Here is a 14,577-nt window from a genome sequence, read left to right as displayed (position 1 = left end):
TGGCCTTTTCCATGATGGCGGTGTAAGCTGTGTCAGTTCTTTTCCTCGCGACTCCGGTCCAGCTGGGTTAGGGAATTAGAGAATTTATGTTGGGCCCTCATGGGCCTCGACATCCGTGAAGCACTCCAGGGGGATGGAGTGGCTTATGGGACTCAGCCAGGAGTTCTCTGGGTGCCAACACTATCAGTCATAACCAACGACCCATTTTCAGGTCATCTCAAGATTCACCATCCACGTTCCTTCATAGGGAAGGGGCAGCGTGGCGCACCACACCGGGCATCTGTGGGATGGATATTTCCAGAAGTCTCCTCTCATCGCTCGCAGGGTGGTGGTAGCTCTGCGATATTTCTCTTCAGTCTGTTCCTGTATACACCCAACGGTGATCAAGAGAGAACGTTGCCGTGGGGAACCTGAAGTGCTTCAGAATAGCTAACTTCATGGACATCTTATTTTCTGCCCACGGAGGAAACACATGGGCATTTTATAACAAAAAAAAATATTGTTGGTCTTTATTTTCATAAACCCAAGGGCTCATATAGTGACTGACAGGTATTGTTATTTTAAGTGGCAGTTTGCTTCCATTGTAAATTACAGTGGGCTAGTTGTCTTTTGTCAGTGGACTTGAAAAAAAAAAAAAAGTCAGCTTTTTGAAATGCCAGGCAATGTACCTGTTTAAACCTAGTGGCGCATAGTGTCTTACAGGGCTCTGTTAGCATCTCCGCAATCTAATCTTAGATCTTGTTTATCCTCTAAAGGAGATCCACAATCGGTCCGCTGTCACTCTCTGCCTCACTGCCCCAAGAAGCCCTACCCCATTAGTAATTTAAGCTTTGGTTCTCGGAAACGCTCCTCTTCTGGATATTTCATAAAACAGAATCATAGGATATGTGCCTTTGGTCATTCACTTTTTTCACTTAGCTTAATTCATGACTCGTCTACGTTGTAGAATTATAAGTACTTTATTTTATTTCCATTACACAAATGTACTACTTTTTATTACTGTATTCATCAGTGGATGAATAACTGGATGGTTTAAAGTATTTTTTTTTCCCTAGGCCTTTATGAGGAAGCCAATTCCCTAGGTCATATGCTAATCCTCCTTTTAGAGGGCCTCATAAACGGTTTTCCACTGAATAATCTGATTTTTATTTTTGTCGTTTATTCTTAAGCTTAATTGTGTATATGTGAGGTATGTGTATATGTGTGGGTATGTACATGTGTGTGATGAAGCTGCATATGTGTGTAGGTAAGCGCACATATGTGTGCAGTGCCTGCGAAGATTCACGGTTCACAGGAATCTTCTGCCATCACTCTCTACATTAGATATTGAGGCAAGGTCTCTTGTTGAATCGGGGACTGGCCCACTTTGGCTAATCTAATTGGCCACCTTGACCTGGGGGGGCTTTGTCTCTCCATGTTGGGATTAGGTGGCTGCCACACCTGCCTGCCTTTGACATGGGTTCTGGAGAGCCAAACTGTGGTCCTCGTTTGTGGACTTTACCCACGGAGCCCACTTTACACACAGAGCCACCTCTCCACCTCCTCATCTGATTTTAAACACGTTGCCTCCACTGCTCCCATGCTCTCTCAGACAGTTTTTCATTGATTTACACATTTCCAATACTACTTTTGCTTCATGTATGTATACACTTTGCAAAACAGTCATATTTTGAAAATATTGGGATAGAAACAATTGCTTGTTTATACCACTCAAATATCTTTAGAGAAATGTTTCACCATCTCTCCGCCCCAGAGGCTGGACAAAGTTAATGTTTAATTTTAAGCACTTTAATTTAAATTTTATTTCACTTATTAATCTTTTGAATAGCTAAGATCGTATTTTGCAAAATTCTGGGTAGTCTTCCAAGGAAGACATTTTAGTTTGAATAATGTAAAAAACAACTACAACAACAACAACAACAACAACAAAACCCCCAAGTAAATGCAAATATAAGGCTTGTTCTAAACTTGCTTAGTTGACCTGAAAGTTAGAGTTAGAACAGCAGGTGCTCCAGTGATGACTTTGTCTAAAGGTTGAATGGTGATGAAGGACTTAGAGTTTAATCATTGTCCTAAGTAGCCTGAGGCTATCACAGAAGCAGCTGACTTCTCTTCTCAAGAGCCGGTCCTTGACCTGGCACGTTCCGGGGATGATTTCACTTGGCCCACATTTCTGGGACACACAATCTGCTTATTTTTATCTTCCTTAACTGCATTCTGCTTCCCGTACTTCTGGAAATTGTCTCCAAAGCTTTCCGTGTGTGTCTCTTGCCTCACTTCCAAGTCTCATCTTGCACGTTGCTCCTTTGCCCTCTCCCAGAACTCCGGGTGACAAGAACACGCTGTGAATACTTCACAAGCAAGTTTCCACATCAGGACTCTGAACTTCTGTGCTTTCTGTGCTTTCCCGTAGCAGGTCTCTTTTGCTCTCCAGGAACTGGATCACGCTCACTCTGAGGTAGCAACTGAAGGGAGACCTCACTGATCATCTTTGCTAAAGCTGGCCTCCTCTCTCTCCTCTTCATTGCATTTGATAGTTGATTTAATTCAGAAATTAACTGGATTAATTCATGGCCTGGGATAATTGACTCTACGATGGTCTATAATCTAAAATGAGGAGTAAACTATAGCCCCTGTTCTATTTTGTGTGACCTCAGAAGTAAATATCAGTGTACATTATTATTAAAAAATTGTTTGAAGTAAAAAGAGCGCAAAGGCTACATGCTGAGATTCTGAATGAATCTGAAACTTCTAAAATACTTACTATATGGATCTTTCCCGAAAAATTTGTTGATTCCTGTCTAAAAACAAGGATCTCTAAAATAGAGTGTATATGTCAGAAGAAAGCATAAATCTATTTCATAAGTTGTTATTTATTCTTTTGTAGTTATCATGTATGTTTTATAGAGTATATAAATTTTTATATAGAACTATGTGCATATGGTATGTAATTTATTCATTTTTAAATATTTATTTTTACTTATTCATATATGTGTATATACAGGAACCAGAAGGAGGCATCAGCTCTCCTGGAAGCGGAGTTACAGGTGATTGTGAGCCATCTGTTGTGGGTACTGGACTTTATACTCCAGTCCTTTACAATGATTTGTAATTCATACAGACATTGTTTTCGTTTCATTTTTGAGACTGAAAGGTGAAACTGAAGGCAGGACAGATTTTTTTGGTTCATGGTTTGAGATGGCACAGTCCACAGCAGTGAGCAGCGTGGAGGTGGTGGCACAATCCTCAGCATCCAGGAGGTGGGGGCACAATCCTCAGCAGAGGAGAGGTGATGACACATGATCCCCTGCAGTGGGGGAGGTGGTACAATCCCCAGCAGCGCAGAGGTGGTGGCACACACGGTGGGGTGCACAGTGGCTCACAGCTGTGGCAGTGAGAGTGTGAGGTTGCTTGCATGCAATTCAGGGAATCAGAAATCCGAGAGGTTGGGTGGGAAGCAGGATAGGGCTATGACTCAGTAAGGCCCACATTACAGTGATTCACTTCCTAGATATAGTCCCACTTCCTGAAGATTCATAATCTCCCAAAATAGCACCACCAAAGTGTTCAAACACAGGAGTCTGTGGGAAGCATTGCACATTCAAACCTACCATGTACGTGTGTGTGCGCACACATGCAAGCGTGTGTTTGTGCATGTGTGTGTGCGTGCATCTCTGTGTGTGCTCGTGGAGGTCAGAGGAGGATGGGTCACCTGCCCTACTCTTCTTTCTCATATTTCCTTGAGATTGGGTCTTCACTGAACCTGGAGTCAGACTGCTATCATGAAGCCCCAGGACCTGCCGGTCTCCATCCCCTGTGGCCCTGGCCTTACAAGTATGTGTGCCCATCCTTGGCTCGTTATGCGTTGCTGAGGTGCACACTCGGTTCCTCGTGCCCATGCAGCAAGCACTTTCATCCAATGAGCCAATGCTAGCCCCAGCTGTTTTCAAAAACAAGTGAGCTTCACAATAAAATGTGCAAAGGTATTTGGTTTAAAATAAAATATTGACGGAAGAAGTACTATATTCTTTTCTCTTATATATTTGTATCATCTAATAAACACCCAGTATATGTTTTTATAAATAATAGAAACAGACTCTGTCTATTGAGCATATATTAGCTGCAGGAAACAGCTAAGCTCCTGGTATATACTATCTATTTGGTTTTTTTTGTTTTTTGTTTTGTTTTGCTTTTTTATTTATTATGTATACAACATTCTACCTCCATGTATGCCCACACGCCAGAGGAGGGCACCAGATCTCATTACAGATGGTTGTAAGCCACCATGTGGTTGCTGGGAATTGAACTCAGGACCTCTGGAAGAGTAGCCGGTGCTCTTAACCACTGAGCCATCTCTCCAGCCCCTATCTATTTGTTTTTAAAGATAGAATCTCACTATTTTGCTCAGGCTGGCCAAATGCTCTGGTCACCTTAGCTTCCCAAGCCAGCGAGGCTATAGGGATATGCCAGTGTCCAGTTAGATAGCATCTGTAATGACCACAAGTATCCCGTGAGCTGTCTTATTACCCTACCTTATTACCTTAAATGAGGTAACTGAGGTCCGCAGAGGTCAAATAACTCTCTAGAGAGTTGCTACTTAGATGTTGGTTTGACTCCAAAGCCAATAATTTGTCTCTAAATCCATTCCCTTTGATTCTGACTATATCTAGATCTATCACAGTTTGAACTTCTGTATGGTTAGAAATGTTAACCCAGTCTCCCACAGCTGTAAATCCGGTTCCCCTGCAGCTTGCTGGTCAGCTTTTCAGCTCCAGGTATAATGAGAGAACCTGTCTCAAAAAATAAGGCAGGCAGCGAATGAAGAAGACATTCAGTGTTCACCTTTGACCTCTATACACATGAACACACACAGACACACACACATGCGCACACGCTTTTTATAGTGAAAGTCAACTTCAAGACTTTGTTGAGAGCTTTTTTTTTTTAAAGATTTATTTATTTATTGTGTATACAACATTCTGCCTCCATGTATGTCCACATGCTAGAAGAGGGCGCCAGATCTCATTACAGATGGTTGTGAGCCACCATGTGGTTGCTGGGAATTGAACTCATGACCTCTGGAAGAGTAGCCGGTGCTCTTAACCACTGAGCCATCTCTCCAGCCGCTGTTGAGAGCTTTTTGAGTTAAAATAAATATACTTGCATTTCAGTATGTCTCCACAGCCTACTTGGAAATCATTTAACTTCAGTGGGCCTAACTTCTCATCTAAGCTGAGCTAATATTTATACAGCGGCAGTTCACAATATTGCATGTACATTAAAGTTTGTAACATATGGACTTTTCTCCTTTAGTCCTGTGTAGCCAAGCAGGGCATACCTTTTCTGTTTTTACAGTTTTGGTTATTATTGTGGCACATTTCGCCAGAAAAAAAATCACCCGATCATTTTAAACCAGCACCATTATTTTCACATAGGAATTTAAACCCAGATCTGAATTTGACTTGCTGTGCCAAGGGTACTTGTAAGCCCTAGTTCAGTTGGTTCTAGTCAACTGCCGTGCACTGCAGAGTTAAAAGGAGTGTGTTCTGTGCTCAGCATCTGCTGCCTTTACTGATAGGACCAGGACCAGGAAGAACACTGTCTACCTGACACATCCACCGACACTGGAATTAAAGTGGCAGTCACTATTTAGATGTTGCCAGCATAGCCCTGACTTCTTACATAAGAAATAACCTTTCAAATTCCTTTCCAAAAATTATAGCTCTCTGTGGTGATTTTTTAAATTAATTTATTTATTTAAGGATTTCTGCCTCCTCCCCGCCACCGCCTCTCATTTCCCTTCCCCTCCCCTGATCAAGTCCCCCTCCCTCATCAGCTCAAAGAGCAATCAGGGTTCCCTGACCTGTGGGAAGCCCAAGGATCGCCCACCTCTATCCAGGTCTAGTAAGGTGAGCATCCAAACTGCCTAGGCTCCCCCAAAGCCAGTACGTGCAGTAGGATCAAAAACCCATTGCCATTGTTCTTGAGTTCTCAGTAGTCCTCATTGTCTGCTATGTTCAGCGAGTCCGGTTTTATCCCATGCTTTTTCAGACCCAGGCCAGCTGGCCTTGGTGAGTTCCCGATAGAACATCCCCATTGTCTCAATGTTTGGGTATACCCCTCGCAGTATATTAAATCATAGAACAAAACCCAAAGCATAGTTCAGATTCCCATTTCATCTGGGATCATTTGTGCATCTAAAATTCTGAGCTCAAATGCTTTAGCTACTTCTGAAACCCACACTTCCTAAAAGAAAACAAATCACATGAAGTCATATGATAGACTTCTGACAAGCTCTTCATAGATTCTCTCTCTTGCTCCGTACTGCAAGCATCTGCTCACTTCTCTTCTACAAGGGCGCCTTGGAGGAGAAAAAGGTTAATAGTTCTTTTAACAACAGCCTTTGGGCAGGTCTAGTTTTGGGACTTTAAGAAAGAAATTCCAAATCCATAGATTTGTTTACCAAAGCTTGTAAACATTCATAGATCTTCCTTTCCCCCAATGGCTGTACCAGTTGTTGCCTGATGGTCCATTTAGCAATTAATCATGCTCTGTGTGTATCAATTTTTCTCTTTTGACTTGAGCCATTATCTCAACATTTCATTGCTATTCGGTTTTATGTGAATCTGTCTCATTTTCTCCAATTGCTTTTCGGGGTCTTTAAATGCCAGGCCTCTTGCTCATCTTTAATACCACATAGGGAGCAGAGTTCCTGTTAAAAGCAAACCCTTTGGTTTTTGACCTGAGTTTCCAGTCCAGTTCTATTCTTTACTGTTCACGCAATCCTGATCAGTTTAGTCATTTTCAGATCCTTTTCTATATCTGTAAATGAGATTTAAGATACCACCACATTTGAGTTTGTGTTATAAGGAACCCTACAGCATTTCACAGCTGGCCCTGCCATCCACATAGCCTCTGGTGTGTCTGTTAGCGGGGTTGGTATATAGGATGCACTCAGGAGCAGCAATTATTATTTCCCCACACGGCTTTCACTTCCTTGATGGACTATAACGAAGACAAGTCCACCAGAGGCAAAGTTGAGCAGTGTATGAGTTGCTGGCAGGAAAAGAATTCTCTTTGCTCGAAATTTCAAGGATCCTTATAGATTCTTGTTTTCTCAAGGGACAAGTCAGCTTTTGTAAATTTCCTTTAGGCAATTCTAATTTCTCTTTTATGCGATGGAGAAACTGAGAGGTAAAAGTGAAAGGATCTAAAAAATACATTGGTTCTTTGTCCTTAGGAATTACCCAGCCTGGTCTTTAGCATCCAGTGGTTTCAGTTTGAGCTACTGGTGTAAGATAGACAGAGGCTTGCGGGGAGTCTGGGAAGTTAAGCTCAATGCATTTTAAATGAAGGATCCTTAACCTAGTTCCTGCGGTGAGCAGTGTACTAGACCATAATAGCAAGGAAGAATATAACGTGGATGAGATAAAAGAAGTCAACAGAGGGTTTTAAAGCTTGGTGAATGTGGTGCCTGGAACTCATTTAAAGTTTAGATTGTAAGACAGATACTGGTTTAAAGCCCTTAGAGTGTTTTTTGTTCAGCTGACAAAAAAGTATGAAGGGATCTTTGGATCAGTTGTCAAAGTTGCAGAGCAAATATCATTGGAATAGGCAAAGTGGGTCTGTGGCATTGGGCTAATGTCGTAGCATTATGTGGTATGGAAAAATTGTAGTCGTTAGGCATTTTCAGAGAGTAAATTACAGGGAAAAGGTGGTTAATAGAGTGTAAGGTAGGAGAGCTGAAGGCATTTTCAGATGTAATCTAGTCCCATGCTTTTCAGGACATCTACCCCACCCAGGACGATGTCAGTCATAGCCGAGGCCTTCTGTTAGCTGGAAGGAAGAAAGAAAGGGAAGAAGAAAGAAAAGAAAGAAGGAAGGGAGGGAGGTTGGGAGGCAGGCAGGCAGGCAGGCAGACAGACCAAGAAGCTCACTGGGTAAGTTCAATGCAAAACTCACACGATTAAATTTAGATTCCCGTTTTTTTTTTTTTTTATGACCAACCAGGACTGGTCTGTGAGGTAGTGTTGCAATGTAGCCAGCTAACAACCAACAAGGGCCACTTGTCTGCTCATCTTCCCTATGTCCTTGTTGAGGAGAACCGGGAAAGCTCCTATATTCAATGAAAGCACATAGAACATTGACCTCTGTGATGGGACCCGAGGATGAAGCACGAGAAAAGAGTAGTAACGCTTTTCATCTGCTACTCCATTCTTTATTATTTTTTTATTTATTTTACACACCAACCACAGGTCTCCTTCACTTCCTCCTTCTGCTTTTTCTCTGCCTTCCCCCAATCCTTATGCACCCCTCAGAAAGGGTAAGGACTCCCATGAGGGTCAATAAAGTCTGGCACATTAAGTTGAGGCAGGACCGACTCCCCACCCCATCAAGACTGAACAAGACATCCCACCTTATGGAATAGGCTCCAAATCGCCAGCTTAGACACCAGGGATAGATCCTAGTCCCACTGCCAGGGGCTCCACGAACAGACCAAGTCACACAACTGTCACTCACATGCAGAGGGCCTAGTTTGATTCCATGTAGGCTCCCCAGCTGTTGGTCTAGAGTCTGTGAGTTCCAATGAGCTCTGGTGGGCTGCCATAATCTTGAGCCCCTTTGCTCATGTAATCCCCCCCGCCTTTTTGACTGGAGTCCAGAAGCTTGGCCCAGTGCTTGGCTGTGGATCTCTGCATCTGCTTCCATCGGTTACTGGATGAAGGTTCTACGATGACAATTAGGGTAGTCATCAATCTGATCACAGGAGAAGGCCAGTTCAGGCTCCTGCTCCACTATTGCTAGGAAACTTAGCTGGCATCATCCTTGTGAATTCCTGAGAATTTTCGTAGTGCCAGGTTTCTCCCTAACCCCATAATGGTTTCCTCTATCAATTCGACCATCCTTTTCCTTCAAGTTCTCATCCCCTATCCCCTCCCTCTACTGCTCACCTCTTCCTGGTCCCCAGTTTACCAAGGAGATTTCATCTATTTCCCTTTCCGAGGGAGATCCATGTATCCGTCCTAGGGTCCTCCTTGTTACCTAGCTTCTTTGGGGCTGTGGACTGTAGCCTGGTTCTCCTTTGCTTTATATCTAGTATCCACTTATGAGTGAGTACATACTGTGTTTATCTTTCTGGGTCCGGGTTACGCACTCAGGATAATTTTTTTAATTTTTTCTAGTTCCATCCATTTGCCTGAAAATTTCATGATGTCATTGTTTTCTATAGCTATACTACTCCATTCTTTTTTTTTTTTTTTTTTTTTTGGTTTTTCGAGACAGGGTTTCTCTGTGGTTTTAGAGCCTGTCCTGGAACTAGCTCTGTAGACCAGGCTGGTCTGGTCTCGAACTCACAGAGATCCACCTGCCTCTGCCTCCCGAGTGCTGGGATTAAAGGCGTGCGCCACCACCACCCGGCCTACTACTCCATTCTTAATGAATAGATGATGCTGTCTCCAAGCAGTGACCCTGCAGACAACACAACTATTAGAATCCATATACCTGTCCAGCTAACTGTGTGCACAAAGACTGTAGATTCTTGGCTGGCATGAAAGGTGGATATTTTAGATCACATAACTTCTTTTCTTCCCAGAAAGATCTCAAACTTTAAAATAAACTTTAAGAAAGCATAATGCCCCAGCTCTGAAATACCATATTTCTTTGCTAATAAAACCTTATTTCTTAATGATCAAATTCCAAAAAGCCTGTAAAAATATGAAACTCAGCCAAAGGAATCCAAAAGAACTTACAGTTTGACATGAAGATTATTGTGTGTCTTTTGTAAAAACAACACAGGCATAGTAGATGGTAAAGATCCTGTCTCTTCCAAGACCAAGAAGCTTCATAGCCATGATCTGCTCATGTAGACCACTCTCCATGGCGGCTTGTTTAGCAACAACGTCACCCCTGAATTCTACAGCTGTGTTCAATGTCTGTAACCACAAATGATTAATTCAAGTGAGAACTCTGTTTTAGTTCGTGTTTCTATTGCTGCGACAGAACTCCATGACCCAAAAGCAAGTTGGGGAGGAAAGGATTTATTAGGCTCACACTTCAGCATTGTTGTTCATCATGGAAGGAAGTCAGGACAGTAACTCAAACAGGGCAGGATCCCAGGGACAGGAGTGTGGATGCAGAGGCCATGGAAGGGAGATGCCCACTAGCTTAGTTCCATTGCCTTGCTCAACCCACCTTCTTATAGAACCCAGGACCAACAGCCCAGGGATGGCACCACCCACCATGGGCTGGACCCTCCCCCATTGATCACTAAGTGACAAAATGCCTTACAGCTGGATCTCATGGAGGCAATTCCTCAACTGAGGCTCCTTCCTGATGACTCTAGCTTGTGTCAAGTCGACACACAAAACCGTCAGTATAGATTCCAATTTCTCTCCAAAGAATTCTTTTGCCTATTACAAGTGCTGAGGACCAACATCCTTGGATAGAGGTGTCATCTCCAAGTTCCTTTATTCTAAGACATGTGGATTTTTTTTACTGTTTGAAAAGTAATTTACTTTCTTTTTTTCAGACATGTGTTCTTTTAAAAACATATAAACACATCAAAAATTATCAACTTGTATCAGTTTTACTTGAGTCAAAATTATATATACATATATATTTATGTGTATATATATGTGCACACAAATGCACATATACGTACATGTGTCTGTGTGTGCTTGTAAATGACAAAAATCAGTGATTCATCACATTATCAGATCCTCATAGAAACAAGAACAAACATTGTTTCTGGCCATGCAAAGAAATGGATAAACAAATGTATCTGCATAGATGGAATTTTTTTTCCTCCTACTTTGTGTCAAATGTGATATACATGTCAGGGAGCTTTATCATTATATGTTTTTTTAAAAATAAATCATGCTGGGAGGTGATGGTGCACACCTTTCATCTCAGCACTTGGGAGGCAGAGGCAGACAGATCTCTGTGAGTTCGAGACCATCCTGGTCTATAAGAGCTAGTCCCAGGACAAGTGCCAAAGCTACAGAGAAACCCTGTCTCGAAAAAAAAAAACCAACCAACCAATTAAACAAACAAATAATTAAAGGAGAACAAAGGCAATACTTGTCTATGGATGATCTGGAGTGAAGGGAGTAGGGAAAGAGAAGTGTGACTAATAGTCCTCAGGTACTGTGGGCGGTGTGGTCATGGCCACTGCACACACAAGAGTGAATCTTCCACACTGGGGAGCATGCTAAACACTTCAGGCATGTTATCTAACTAATTCTCACAGCACTCTTCCAATCTGATCTTTTTCTATAGATTTATTTATTAATTATATATTGAGTGCTCTATCTACAGGTATTACTTTATGGCCGAAGAGGGCATCAGATCCCACTAGTGATGGTCATGAGCCACCATGTGGTTGTTGGGAATTGAACTCGGGACCTCTGGAAGTGCAGCCAGTTCTCTTAGGCACTGAGTCCTCTCTCCAGCCTCCTCCATGCTAATCTTATAATTGCGCAACGGTAGCTTAAACACAAACTGTTCTTTATCTGGTTAGATCCTTCTAGCACAACCCAAATTAATCCTGTCAGTGGGTTTAGAGTGGATTTATAGCAGCCGCGCTGGTTTTGTTGGTGAGGTGTGTGAAACAGGCGCATTCTCATGTGGAGTCAGAGAAGCACAACTATTGCACAGCGGCAGCTGCTGCCTACAACCATTGTCCTCTCTACCGTCTGACTGCAGGCATGGGGCGTGAGCAGACACTCAAACCATGCCCAGAGGCTGAGAAGCGCGGCAGCAGTCCCTGGGCTCTCGTCTTGCTCACATGTTCACTAAGAGCATATATCCTTTTTCCTTCTAGTGGCCACATAACTCTGTTCTGTCTTAACATAGAAGCGCTCACAGTCCCTGCTTCTCCTAGAACACAGGCACAGACAGAAGAGAATCCATGCCTCCTGACTTCCATGTCCTAAGATCCTCAATTCTTTTTCGTAATCAGTGAGCTTGTATTATTGACTGACAGATACAAAGCAAGTATTTGAAGCCTTAGACATCCCGCTTCTGTCGCAAACACTTGAGTTTTCAAGACTATTATGTTTCTGTGGGATCCAAAATTCCTACTCCAGAAATCCAAAGCTTTCTTTCTCTTTGCCTTTCTGTAGAAATTTTAGTCCTCCCCACAGCCAATGAGGTCCATTGGTTGGTAAGGGAGATCCTCTATGCAGGAAAGAAGGGAAGGAAGAAAGGACTGAGAAGAGACTTCACTCTGTCGCCTTTCTTTTGCACAACAAGATAGACACACATAGACATTTGCATACTCACTGCCTCCCAGGAATCAAAGTACACACTTACCCAAAGACACCATGGTTTAACTGTTGATGACCTTAATTGGTGTTGTGTCACTTCAAGTGTTTCCAACATTTGTTCCCATTCATCTAGAAGGGAAGAAAATCCTGCCAAAGATTGTTGAGTTCAGTGACTTCTTCCAAAGAGCGCGAAAGAAAATGTTTTCACGTTGGCCCTCTAACATCCTCTAAGCTCAGGAGAAGAAAGCATTCATGACTTCAATAGTACCTACAGCAAATGCCACTTAAGGTCATGGACTTACTCACACTCCAAATATAGTTTAACTCCTGACATCATTATTTTAGAAAGTTTTTCTCTCTCTTCCAACTTATCTGCTTTGCAGAGACCACTGATCTAGCAATGCCTTACATAAAATCATCCCTTTCAGCAACTTGGTTGATTTTCAACATTGATTAAAATTCCTACCAGATACTAGCAGAGAGCCCTTGCTTTCTATATGTCTCCATTTATGTCTCTTAATATCTACAGCATACGTATGTATGAACATTGTCCTTGGTGGCAGTAATTATGTACATGATAGTGACCTAGAATGCCTATGAGGGGTGTCGCTGGTTACATTTAGTATCTTGGTTTGGTGGGTGCAATGTGTTCGTTATAAACATGAGAGTGGGTCTCCCGTGCTGAGAATTATGCTTGCTAAATTTAATGATACCTATTGTGGGGTAATCTTTTTGTATACTGTAAAGATGTGTCTCTGCCTAAGGTGCCTTGTGATTAGTTTAATAAAGAGCTGAATAGCCAATAGCTAGACAGAAGAGAACAGGCAGGGCTTCTGGGGAAAGAGAGGAACTTGGGGTTAGAATCTGGGTGCCCAAGTGATGCCCGAAAGACGCCGAAGAGGTTGGACATATGGAGCAGAGGAGAAGTAACCGGGCCACATGGCAGAGCATAAATTAATAAACACAGGTTAATGTAAGTTATAAGGGCTAGTGGGACAAGCCTAAGCTAATGGCCCAGCTTTCATAACTAATAAGTCTCTGTGTCATTATTTGTAGGCTGGTGGCTGACAAGAAAGACCAACTACAGACACATGCTTTGAATGACAAAGAAGAGGCTGTAGGGTTAAGTTCTACAGACTGTTGCCCAGATGGAATAAAAATTCACCACGGAGGAAAAAAAAAAATGTCTCCTCATTACTTAGATGTTGTTATAGCCTGGTCACTTACTGGTCTTAACACAGTATTAATTATGAAAATGGGTTTAGTTCTTGAAACTCATATTCATTGTGAAGGCAAGTGTAATGCTAGAGGCTAAGGCCGCTAGCTGGCTTTCTGCTGAGACACCAAGTGTTGGATGGCCCGCCCTTACCTGCAATGCTAGAGTCTGAGAGTCAGCCAGATGGCTGAGACATCGTGTGTGTGTGTGTGTGTGTGTGTGTGTTTGTGTGTGTGTGTGTTGTATGGCCTGCCCTAACCTCCCACAGTGACCTTCAATGGGATTTGCTTTGCTGGCTGTTGACACCTCTATCCTCTCCCCACCCCCAGCTTGGACAGAGTGTGTTAAGAGGAACAAGACAGAAAGGGATTCATGGTTTGCGAAAGCACTAGTAGAGATTGTTCCATCTTTGGTGGGATTTTTCTTTTCCCTGTTCTGGAAGAAGAAGAAAAAACTTGGAACCACTTGATGTGATATAATGCAGGGTCCGTGGCAGGTATTTGTATGTCTGGACACTTTGGATGTTAAGGAGACCATGGCTAAGTAGTATCTTCTCTCTGGAATGCAGAGCGTTTATTTGTACGCACACAGTTCTCTCTGCTTCTCTGCCTCCCCTCTTATTGCACGGTGTTTTAATTCTTCTTGTTTTATTTCTTCCCTCTTCCCCTCTTTCTTAGTTACGTTTCTGTTGCTATGAAGAGACACCATGACCATGTCAACTTAGAAAGGAAAGCATTTAATTGGGGTGGCTCACTCACAGTTCACAGTTTAGTATATTATCGTCATGGCAGGGAGCAAGACACCCAGCAGGCAGACATGGTGCTAGAGAAGGTGCTGAGAGTTCTTACATCTTGACTCACAGGCAACAGGAAGTTGTCTGGCTCACTGGGTTTGAGCATATATGAGACCTCACAGCCTGCCTCCACAGTCACACACACACACTTCCTCCAACAAGACCACACCTACGCCAACAAGACCACACCTACGCCAACAAGACCACACCTATGCCAACAAGACCACACCTATGCCAACAAGACCACACCTACGCCAACAAGACCACACCTACGCCAACAAGACCACACCTACGCCAACAAG

This window comes from Microtus ochrogaster, unplaced genomic scaffold (genome assembly GCF_000317375.1).
Source record: "Microtus ochrogaster isolate Prairie Vole_2 unplaced genomic scaffold, MicOch1.0 UNK28, whole genome shotgun sequence".
NCBI classification, from domain to species: Eukaryota; Metazoa; Chordata; class Mammalia; order Rodentia; family Cricetidae; genus Microtus; species Microtus ochrogaster.
Note: the sequence above shows the minus strand (reverse complement) of the source record.